Source organism: Ambystoma mexicanum, chromosome 5q (assembly GCF_040938575.1).
Source record: "Ambystoma mexicanum isolate Mex_15411 chromosome 5q, UKY_AmexF1_1, whole genome shotgun sequence".
NCBI lineage: Eukaryota > Metazoa > Chordata > Amphibia > Caudata > Ambystomatidae > Ambystoma > Ambystoma mexicanum.
Genome location: NC_090933.1, coordinates 1,320,639,302 through 1,320,651,707, shown reverse-complemented (window position 1 = coordinate 1,320,651,707; position 12,406 = coordinate 1,320,639,302). Strand labels below are relative to the sequence as shown.

The 12,406-nt window shown below is 43.5% G+C and overlaps 1 pseudogene; it reads right to left on the bottom strand.

The window, feature by feature from the left end:
• Window positions 1-11,448, bottom strand: part of LOC138498072 (zinc finger protein 850-like) — an 87,567-nt pseudogene extending 76,119 nt beyond the window's left edge.
• Window positions 11,449-12,406: the final 958 nt, after the last annotated feature.

The window sequence follows — 12,406 nt, the reverse complement described above, 5'->3', positions numbered from 1 at the left end:
CCACCAATTTATTCATCACTTTAGACGTGGAGTCGTTATAGTCCAACATTCCACAGTCAGAATCTCTTCCCATCATAACATTCTTTTTGGACATGAGAAGCGACCAACAGCAGGTCCCTAGTGAATTCCTCATTGACCTCTTCGAAATTGCACTTACAAAGAACTACTTTCGGTTCAAGCAGGATTTCTTTTTACAAATCAAGGGGACCGCTATTGGGAACCTCATTTGCTCCAAACTATGCCACTCTATTTATGTGGGCTTTTGAGAAGGTTTCCATCTTGGATGAATCCAACCCTTACCTTCAATCTATTATATTCTACCGAAGATACATAGATGACATTATAATAATCTGGGACAAAACTTTGGGTAATCATGAAACTTTTCTTACATGGATGAATTCATTGAACGATCATCTTTGCTTCACCATGACTGTTGACAATATGTCAATACCCTTTTTGGACCTTTTGTTGAAAGTTAAGAATGGGGCAATTGCAGTAGATCTATATCGTAAGCCCACGGACAGAAATACCATCCTTCACTTTGAAAGCTTCCACCCCCAATCTTTAAGAGTCAGCATTCCCTATGGCCAATTTTTAAGGGCAAGGCATAATTGTACCGACAAAAAAGACTTTTCCAAACAGGCCGACATTATCGAAAGCAGACTTGTCGATTGAGGATATCCACATCATGTATTGCGTCAATCCCGCAAGAGGGCACGCCACCAGCATTGCGAGATTCTCTTAGCTAAGAATACTCGTGACAAATCAAATCAGTCAAGAATGGTTTGTGCAATGACTTATAACACCCATCATTCGGCCATTAAGAAAGCAATTCGCAAGCATTGGCATCTTTTGCAGTTGAACCATTCAGATTTGACTCCTCCCATGTTTGCTTTAAGAAAAGGTAAAAATCTCAAGAGCTGGCTTTCTAAGGCTGATAGGTCCTCATTTCCAACAGGACCCAAAACCATCACTGAAATGTGGGGTATGAACAAAGTCCATGGTCATTTTCCATGTGGGTATTGTTGCCACTGCGGGTCAACTACAGCTACCACCACTGTGAATATTAACAACAGGGTATGGAACCTTAGGGACCATACAACATGTAACTCCAAGAATGTTATATATGTGATTACATGTCCCTGCGATAAGACCTATATTGGCAAGACGTCTAGACCTGTGAAACTCAGAATTTCTGAACACAAGTCTAGGATTCGCACAGGCAACCTTACATCTCCCCTTGCACTCCACTTCTTAGAACATCATCACGGCTGTGATGATTTACGTTGGTGGGCTGTGGAACAAGTAAGAGTCTTTGATCCTCACACCTCGGCTAATAGACTGTCCACTCGTGAAAACTGGTGGATCTATAATACAAAGTCATAAAGTGGGCCTGAACTCACAGGAAGAGTGGGCTGCCACTGCCTCTACATTTGCTTAAATTTAGAAGAATTTCTTCCGCAGCTAGACTACTTTGTTTCTAGTTTTTTCTATTAGAAATCTATTGTCGTTCTTATTTATATTCACATTTACTGAATTTCTTGTTCTGCTCCACCTTTTTGGTTGCACTATTCGTCTAGTCTAGACACACTGTAGTTCTGGATGGGTTCACTCTTCCAGTAGTTTGTAAATACAACATATTTTTACATTGCTATTTTATTTTCATTCAATTTCAGTTGCTTTTTCATTTTCTCTTTAGCTTTGAGTTGTCAGCATTTACAGACACACTGCAATACTGTAGGTTCGGGCGCTCAATATCCATTCATAATTTGCGATTGCACTTAACTCATGTGTCGGGTCCAATTTCTTATAGTTTATGGCCCTGTTCTTGCGCCCTGAGTTGGTGACGCAATTATTATTTTTTCACCTAATCTGGCTTGTGGCTCAAGACTATGTAGTATTGGATAGGGCACTCTTTCCCAATAAAAGTTGGCGACTTCCTGCGCCCGGTATCGGCCCGTCTCGCGTCAGCAAACAAGCAAACCCGCAACCCTGCAAAAACATATGACGCAGGACATCAGGACCCGCCCATTTGCTCATTTAAATGTTTCCATCCGATGTCTCGCGGGAGATCCGTTCAGGCCCCAGTGCAGAGTTTGCATGCAGGACTACGGGCGAATATACTTACGGTGAGTCTGGATGTCAGGGGTGTTCCTCTAGTGCTTGCAAGGTGCTAAGTTATATGATGAGAACCGGGGCACTGGGGGCGTTTGTTCAAGCATTGGACAGGCGCTCAGCTTTACGCTGAGTCTCAGGCGCGGCTGCAGTGGCTTTTGCAACTTGCGCCTGCCGGCAGCCGCTTTTGGTTTAGACCAACATGGGCCGCAGCGACCTCGGCTACATGCTGGGACGCTTGATACCATTTTACAGGCTACGCTTTAGTGGTACTCTATGCTTTCTCAATAATCGTGAAACCGTTGCTGCTTCTTTTTAGTGCGTTTCTTAAATGCCGCAATTCTCGTAGTTGCTGCAGTGGTCTCACTGCTTTAACTAATTTTTGCAACATTGGGGAATATAACTTAATTACAATTGGGCTGGTCGATAACCCTAAACATCGGTTGCTTACACTGTTTATTTATACTATTACAGCTATTAGCGTGTTAAATTACACAATGTTGAACATTACTATGCCCTGGTAGGATACACCTTTCCAGACGCCTAACTGCTAATTGTCGATCGCGACACAACATTGAGACTGAATTCCATTGCTTTCTGTCCACTTTTACTCAGGTGAGCACTATTTCTTGATTTAACTGTCATATTGGGAAGGACTGGTGTACCCCTGTCTTTTGGAGTGGTTATTAGTTATTCACTACCCCTCCTTTATTATAACGTGTTCCTGTTTTCGTTTTCTGCAGTTCTACTTGGTAGAGAACTTGCTGTGTTGGTCCTCATCCATTTCACAGGATCTACATTCGTGAAAAAGCGACCAGCCTTAAGGTTGAGATGATGGTAAATTCGATAATTTTATTGTCAAACCTTCTTTCTCCCTTTCTCAAGTATGGAGGGTGTTTTCCGGACAATTCCAGAGGGAGGCGGGCATCCTGTTCGTTATTCACAGATCATTTTTATTATAATTTATTTTTTGGTCATTGATTCAGTTTTTTAGTCTGTTATATAATAATTTACGGGTTTGTTTGACTGTGTTTTTTTGTCTTTTTTCTTGTCTCCTTTTTTTGCGATGTTTTAGGCAAAACTATGGACTTAGCTTGCACAAACCTTTATAGCCGAATGCATTATTGCCCTATATATATATTATATATATTTAAATTTCTAGTGGCAAATATTCTGATGGGAGTGCGCCGTCCTGAAGAAGATGGGCATCGACTGTGAAACAGCTTAGATGCTCTGCACCATCGAAACTACTTCCTGTTTACATGTCAGACCTAGTGCATATAGTAGGTCATGACAGTTTAGTAGTCGACGTACGGCACTCCTGTTTAGTTTTTGCATTAGAAGGAACCATTGTTGCCTTGTCTAAGTAATTGTGGTTTTTCCTATATTGTCAAACGTGGCCGCAGCCTCCGACCATCAGTTGGATGATGCCTTCAACCGGTTTGATGTCCAGACAGCTCGGTAACATGAAGCCAGCACTGACTGAATTATCAGTCTTGTTTTTATACAAGCACTTTGTTTGATTATGCACTTTATTCACCAACAAAATGCTGCTATTTAGATATGAGCTCGAAACAAGATTTAATATGTTATGTTTTAAACAAATGAAATTTAAATAAAATATTTATGTTTTCTAATTATTTTCTTTTTTGCGTGGTTTGATCTGTGATTCCGAATTTAGGAGCCCCTCTCACTGACTCTTTGCCGGTTTCCTCCTTAACTTGAGTTTTGATTCCGCTGACACACCTCGTGCTTACTATAAATATGGTAGATTGAGTCTTCTATCTGGCTGAGATGCCCTACAATTACATGGGCCAGTCTGTTCTAAGACCTTGTATGGACCATGCCGCAGGACAGCATTTTATTTTCAGTTTTGTAGGGAGCAACACTAATACTTTCTGTCCTATGGAAAGGGAGCGAGTAGCTGTTTTCAGGTCATGCATGGCCTTTCGATATTCTTGGCAAAGTGGGAATGGACTTGATCTCGAACAATTTTCATATCTTCCTTTATGTTCTGTGCTGTCTGAGATAAAAGTAATGCGGCTTCCTCCCTCTCTTCCCAGGTCGCTCTAAGCATATCTAGTACGTCCCTTGGTTCACGTCCATATAGAAGTTCAAATAGCGAGAAACGTAGGGACTGGGAAGCTTTTCTTAATGCAAAGAGAGCCCAAGGTATTATTATATCGCAGTCCCTTTCATCGGCTTCCACAAACTTTCTGAGGACCGTTTTTGAGAGTCTTATTAAAATGCTCAACTAGTGCATCCATCTGGGGATGATATACTGGAGTAAAAATAAGGTTTAAGCCCCACCCACTTTTTTCACATGGAGCCACCATAGTTCGTCCATGACGGATCTGTGAGCTCAGGGTCCAAGTCTGCGTCAGGGGTTCAATGGCTGCCATTCTCGCTGGTAAATATAGCCTCTGGAAGATGTCAGGACCCTCTTTGATGTCCCGGGTAGTCTACGATTGAACACAACTCTCTGGTAGAGCACCCACTTCTAATTAGTGGATGCCCATGTGGTTCCAGAAATGTTGCTCTCTCTATCCCAGGCCTTTGCTGTCATATTTTCCTACCCTGTCCAATTTTCCTACCTCAGTATTTTTTTACATTTTCCAATAGGTTGGGTTTTCTGATAGGTAGGAGAAAATGGCCTAACCCTTGCTGTCAGATTTTCCTACCCTGTCAAATTTTCCAACCTCTGTATTTTTTACATTTTCCTGCAGGTGGGAATTTCTGATGGGTAGGAAAAAATGCAGAGACCTTTGCTGTCAGGTTTTCCTACACTGTCAAATTTTCCTACCTCTGTATTTTGTACATCTTCCTGCAGGTAGGAATTTCTGATAGGTCGGAGAAAATGACTTAAAAAAAAATGTATTGTGCACTAGTTAATTTTTTAGACTTTAAGCACATTTAAAAAGATCACCTATTCTCAAGTTATACAGTGAAACATCTACAATGCATCCACATTGCTTAAAAAAAACAAATACATTTACGATTACCGTAAAAACACGACAGCTAAAATTACAATATAACAGACATACACTCATTAAACACTCTAATAATAACCGAGAATCATAAGTACATTTCATCATCCTTAAAGATTCATGTAAAGTGTGACATGTGCTTATTCATCAATTTTTAGATTCAAAACCAATTTCCAGATGAAAAAGGCTGCAGAATGTATCACTACTGACTGCGCCCCCATCAATGTGGCTCAACATTGGTCTCCCCTAATGCTTTCCAATGAACTGACATATCTGCCATATCCCCTTTTCTAGTAGGGCATTAAAGCCGGACAGGAGGTCAATATGGGTCCAGAGGTCTCAGGCACCAAATTACAGCCCCTGCAAAGTTCATCCTGTGCTATAACACTTTGCCAGTGACTAACATATTCTTTAGTCTGCAAGATATTAAGACGGAGCTGCATTGTGAAACGCCTCACCTCTGGGCTAGAGCATTTGGTTAGGTAGCTACGTGGTACTGCGGCCTTAAGCCTTTGGAGCGAGTATTCCCTATATCTTTTCAATGTATGCCATTCATCCATGCTACCCGCCAAGTCCATTTGCTGTGCCTTGCTTTTAATAACCCTTTCGTAATCTGGGCGGGTTTGAAAGACCGCCAAACATAATACTAATTCTGACAAATATCTTTTGGTGAAGGTTAAACGTGGTTTTCACAGTCTCCTTGCCTCTTTTGACCCAGCAACTTCAGTAAGTCATTGGAGGACTGATCAACTGTGAACATATTCACATATTCACGTCTCTAAGCCTCAACTGGTACTCCTTTAGCAAGGTTTTGATTGATCGTAATAATTTGGCCTCAAGTTTTTCCAGCCAAATGACATGAGCCAGCGGTAGGGCTTCTAGAGCATACAATACTGAGGGAGCAATGCTCGGCCCGTAAATCTCTACAAATCCCTGTATATTACACCCCCCGCGATGCTCTATGTAATTTTTCATGTCCAGCCACGGTTTCCAAAGGACTCATAATATGATGCGGTAGGTCTAATCATTGTAGGAAAACCCAGGTAGAGGAACTCTTGGTCACTTTCTAAAAAGGTTGTCTCCATCTGCCATTTAAATCTCTCTACAGCTCTATGGGACCCCCCAAAGCTCATCGTCTTGGTCTTTATTTTGTTTATGACCATTTAATTTTCCCTGGCATAAATAGACAACGCATTCAGTGTACGCTGCAACCCAATTTGTGTTTGGTCGAAAATGATAATATCATCGGCGTAAAGCACACTGACTGCTTCTATGCCATTTATTCTCGGTGGGAAATTATGTACGGACTTCAAGGCTATTTGCATATCTGCTGGGTAAGCATTGTATAGAATTGGGCAGAGTGCACAGCCTTGCTTGCGGCCCAGATTTGTTGCTACAAATTCAGAATGTTGGCCCTCAGAGCTAAAACGAATAGCAATTGATATATTTGTATATAAAGATTGTATGAAATACAACAATTGAGGGTCGATACCCCATTCTTTCAATTTGGTCCATAATTTAGGTATTGAGACACAGTTGAAAGCATTGGAGAAGTCCACATAGCAACAATGGAGTCTGCCAACCCCTTTAGTGCTTTCATGGATAAGAAAATGTAGCGTGGCCATACTTGTAATAGTAGTATATCTCTTTCGGAAACCCGTCTGGTATATACTCAGGATATTCCTATCTTCCAACCAACTAGACACTTGCTCCAGTAGAATATTGGCAGACAGTTTCTGGCTGGAGTCCATCATGGCCAAAAGGCGGTATTTTCATGATTCTAATCTTCCGCCTTTTTTAAAAATCAGGACCATGATGGATCTCCGCCATCTGTACTATGTACTTAAACAAGACACCCAAAACCCTAGCCCACAGATTGTTGTCACTCTTAAAAACAAGGTTTGGCATTCCATCAGGGGCGGGGGCCCTAGATGCTTTGACTTTGTCAAGAAGGCAAACCAAATTCTCCTCCTTGATATCATCGCCCAGTATACTCCATTTCTTTTCCTCACTAAACGAGGACTCGAAATTGACGAAACAGCCGGTCTCAGCCGGTCTCACTGTGAGAGTTCTCCAAGGAGTAGTAAAGGCTTTGGATATATATCAACCATACCGCTTAGATATGGGGTTGATTTCAACCGGTGAGAGGGACGTACGGTAGTTATAGCAGCGCCAAAATGTGCCCGTATTATGCGTCTTTAAACACTGAAATACTTTCAGCCAGTTAGATCCTCTAATTGAAGATTTATGCAATTCAAGCCAATTTTGATACTTAGTGGGCAGATTTATTAATATTTTTGATCTGTGAAGAGGATAAACACTGACATTAGATCTAATCCCCTTACAATCTTGGCAATATTGTTTCCTTCTTTCCGAGATAATGTGATCACAGTGGTTTGGATTTTTTGCATTAACTTTCCTTTTACTTTCAAACTTTGCATTTCTGGGCAATTGCATCGCGGCAATAACCATATTTCCCAAATCCCATCCGAGTGCAATCAATATCTCCTCCATATCAGACGAACTTTGGTTTATAAACCCGTTCATAAATTTGATATTACTAGGTACCCACCAGAGTCTATTGCCCGCATGGTTAACCATAACCTTGGAGCATTTACCCACCGATGGGAAACTTGTTTTGACCCTCATAGTCCAACTTAGTACACCATGGTCACTTAACTTATTGTGATTGATAGAAACAGAACTAAGCTCAGGATCAGTCATCACGTGACAAAAAATGTTGCTATTCCATTCGACCAAGTATGTTGCAATTCGTAATCAGAATCCTGAGGCAGTTCCAAGAACTTTAGCTCAAAGAAATCTATGATTCTTGACCAAGAGTTTGGACTCCTAATTGAAGAATTTTTAAGTAAATGTAGATCTCTCTTATTAAAATCACCCACAAATAAGACATGACCATTAGGTGTTCGCTTAAACCAATTAGAGATAGCCTCTAACACAATATTCTGAATTCTGCAGGTTTGCACACCACCAGGAGGGTCATACATATTTATAATCAGGGTTTCTTCACGTGGCTTGAGGCTACTTCAGGACACCCACTCAAATAGTTGCAGATTTCATCACATTAGGAAGCAGGTCCATTTCAGATTTGATTTTACACCTATTGCTGAGGCCCCGCTAGCCTACCCTTCTTATAGGGAGTAGCATATGTAAATAATTGCTAGCCATAATTGCTAGCCATAGGTAGCAATTTGACAGCCATCGATTCAAAAAGGTTTAATGCACCAAGTTTCCTGAAGGATAAATATATCCACATCGTCCAATAATTTTTGCCCCTCTGGATACCCCAAAAATGATCGAAACCCCCGCGTATTTCAGGATAACCAGTGTAAACAAGATGTTAGTTCTAATGGTCAGTTTGCCCCATTAAATGGGCACAATGGTATCCAATATTCAGTCATGGGTGCTTTTTCACGTGCTTGGGAACTCTGAGATTGCAAGGCTCTCGGCACATCATGCTCCGTCAACTGCGTATTTACGTGGCTGCCCCCAGCGGAAAGTAGTTTTCATTCACGTTGATTAGGACCTCGCATTTTTCTACAGGCAATCAGGGTGTAACTGGAATACATCAGCTGCTCAGCATGTGTTTTCAGGAGAGCCACCGTTAGGGGGGACACAGACTCCACCAACGCCCAGTTTGTGGCACTATTCCATAGAGACAGTTCCATTTTTAAGATATTGCCTGATTGAATTACTTCCAGGTAAGGCAGTTGTTTAAAGATAGACAGAAGGGTAGACCTGTTTAGAAAGGTACTTTCAGTTGTTTGAGCATTCGCCACCAAAATAATCCAGGTGCCCTCATCTTTTAAAGCATTAGGGTGTATAATAGGCAGTGAAATCCTAATACCCATGGCTTCTGGGGTCATGTGATTTATTTGAGTTTGCACCCACTCTGTCATAGCAGACCAATCTTCAGTGAAAACTAATTCCGCAGCGGGGGCATCCTTCACCCTAGTTGTATGCCCTTCTTTAGAAATCTCTTTCTCTGGAAAGAAATTTCCAGAGGGTCTTGTCCCCCCAATTTTCAACGGGCCCTTCAAATATGTCTGACGTATGATACCGTCTGTGGCACGGTTTTAAATTAATGTCCCCTTATTGCAACAGCTACTCTTGGTAGCGTAGGTTTCGGTATGTTTTGACATTGTTGTTATACTCTCCAACTTTGATTGAATAAGTGGAGATTGTGTGGTTGGCACTTGTTCGTGAGGGCCGTTTTTAATTCCGTCGGCGGGGGAATATGTACCTCCTCAAAATCCCAGTCCACCGAATTTATTTTCTTACTCTTCTCGGGGATTAATGATCTTTTTGTATCGTTTTGACCTTTCTTGTCAGTCGGAATCTTTGTTGCGCGACATGGTGCGCTGCTTTTACCTCCCTGCGGGCTACCCATAGTTCTGCTTAAGTAATTGAAGCTCTGTATTTTTTATGGAGGAAGTGCATAAGATCGATTAATTTCAGCATATGTTTCTTACTATGGTGCTGTTCCTCCAATATAAGGGCCAGGGTATCAGATTGAGTGTCCATCTTGGTCGATAATAGGGCAATGGAAGCCTTAAGATCACTCTGTTCGCTCCGAGAGAGGTCACTCCGATACTATCGCAAACACTCACAGAGTCGTCTGTACTAGCCGATTCGGAATGTGATGCAAAAACCACCAGGTCAGGTGTGTCGAGAGATTAATATCAATGGCATCTTCAAGATTATTTGTCCCTGGCAACAATGGTTCACCACCCATTGACGCCCGTTTCAAATTAACCACCAGTTTCAACAAAGAGTTGTTATTATCTATTGCCTGTGTGAGGGAATGTTCTTGAACCTCATCCAGTGATATAGATGAGTGACGCAGTGATTAGGACGGTTTAGCTCCAAAAAAGGTCACCTCTGCTTGTGAGGGCAAATTGTGCTTAGTATTTTCTGCTAAGTCATGTTTAGTTTGATTTCCTGTAGAATGACGTTTATTGTGATTGATGGCACTACGAAGCGTTGCTTTACAACTGCAGATAAATTGGGAGCTCCACCTTACAGTGTGGTGCAGGGCTACACAGAGTGGGTAATGAGATGGAGGAGGGTGGTGGGACTATACCAGCACCCCTAACCCTTTGCCCACAGCACCAGTCACTAGAAGGCTCTACCCCCACTCGGCACGTTTTTAAATGCGTAGAAGAGTCCTTTCAACATAATGCCACTGGAGCACTGGTACTGGTTCACAATGTTCACAATGCAGCCAAAGTTTGTCTTTTAAAAAGAATGGCTACAGGCAACACCATATGCCATTAATGTCAATTGGCTTTGGTTTTGTATCTCTAGTACCTGGGGGGGCACACGGTTCCAACCACATAGTTCGCTGAAAGAGGGCCAGGGAGGTTCACAATGCAGCCAAACTTTTGTAACAAACAACGTTAATTTAAAAGGTGTCCATTCCCTTCGCAGACTTCACCGCCTTCGCAGACTGCACACTCCCACGCCACACTCCGTGTCCGCGCCGCGGTAGGGGGGGGAGGGGGGGGTAGACTTTAAAGCAGCCTTCTGCTTACTCCAAGGACGTTGCTCCGCCTCCAGAAAACAACAATGCAACCAGGAAATGAAGGGAGCACTGCAGTAGACTGCACACTCCCACGCCACACTCCGAGAAAATGACAAGACCTTTGCTGTCAGATTGCCCTACCCTGTCAAATGTTCCTAGGATAGGAATGTCTGTGATAAGTCACTATGATAATATATATGTAAATACAATATGCCTCCCACCTCCTGCCTCTAGGATTACCATTATTCTGCTCCCTTTCTTGGGAAAACGAACCTTGCCCCCTCAGGTACCCTCGCGTTGTGGAGGTAATTGACCCCCCTCCCCTCCAGATTGGGGGCTGGACGAACAAATACAGATTAATATAGTTCCCAGCGTTTCCTAATGTGGCAAGTGTGCTATTCAATGGGGAGATCACACACCCGTGCCCTAGGTGTGTGATATTGGGATGAATTCCATGCACACTCATCATCTTCCAGTGAATACCCCAACATCCTCCCATCACGATAGCACAATCTGCACAGCCCATCACACAGCACACTCAGCACTACCCATCACGCAGCACACTCCTGCACAGCCCATGACACAGCACACATTGCACAGCCCATCACACAGCACAATCCTGCACAGCCCATCACACAGAACACCCTGTACAGCCCATCCCAAAGCACACCTTGCACAGCCCATCACTCACCTGATCAGGAGCTGATGTGCCTTTCCTCTCTCAGCTGGGATTTCCTGCAGCTGAAAGGAGTTTCTGGGGCTGTAACTGAGCAGAAGGCGGGTTGCAGACTCCAGACACGCACTGCTTCAAACAGGAGCTTATCCCAAATATGGGAGCCTTGTAGCTGCAATCATGTCCAAGGTACTGCGCAAGCCCCGAGCATGATACACTGCTCCCCAGGACATGTACAGGGGCAGCCCCACAGCCTCAGAGACCCATTATTGTGATGTTTAGTCCTCCCGCCGCTAAAGCGGGCGGCGGAGGTAGCGTGATCGTGGCCCCCTGCCAGGGAGCTCTGGTGCGCGGGGCGAGGTGACGCGCTGCGCGCAGAAGAAAGACACGCGACTCGTTCGTGGCTTGCATAAACCCGGACTGGCGCGAAACCGCCAGTTCCGGTGATTCCTTTAATCTCCTCCCACTCCTCGTGTCACGTGACCGTTCCCTTCCGGCACGTGACACCACATTCCTCCCCAAATTGGAGGTAAATTCACACTTGTTACAAAATACATTTTTTTTTTTTTTTTTTTACGCTGGATCATTGTCTCTTCGGTTAGCCCTTTTACAATATACCCCATTTATGACATACCCTTTGAGGCGGGATGATGGTTTGGGCTTCTCTCTCAGGTTGTAGCGGGCGTTCCGTTCTTTGGGCGATGTGTCGGTGGTGGTTCCTTCTTCTGTCTCGACTTCTGCTTGACTCTTCTGGCGTATATTCGCGGGTTGGCGGTGTGAGTCCTTGGGGCGTCTCAACAGTTTTTTCCTTCGGGGACAGGGGGTGTTCTTCCCACATCTCCGTGGGAACTCGTTTGAAGTGGGATATGTTCCTGGTCACCGTCTCCCCTCCACGGGTGGCCGTGACCATGCTGTGGTTGGTGGTTTGAACTGTCCATGGACGGACCTCGAAGTTTAGTGACATCTTCCTTGGCTGTGCCCGGTTTTTGACGAGGACCGTGTCTCCGGGGTTTAGTTCCCGATGGTGGGCATGCCTAGCAACGCTCTCTTGTTCGTTGCGCTTCTTCCTCCTCACATCCATTTCCT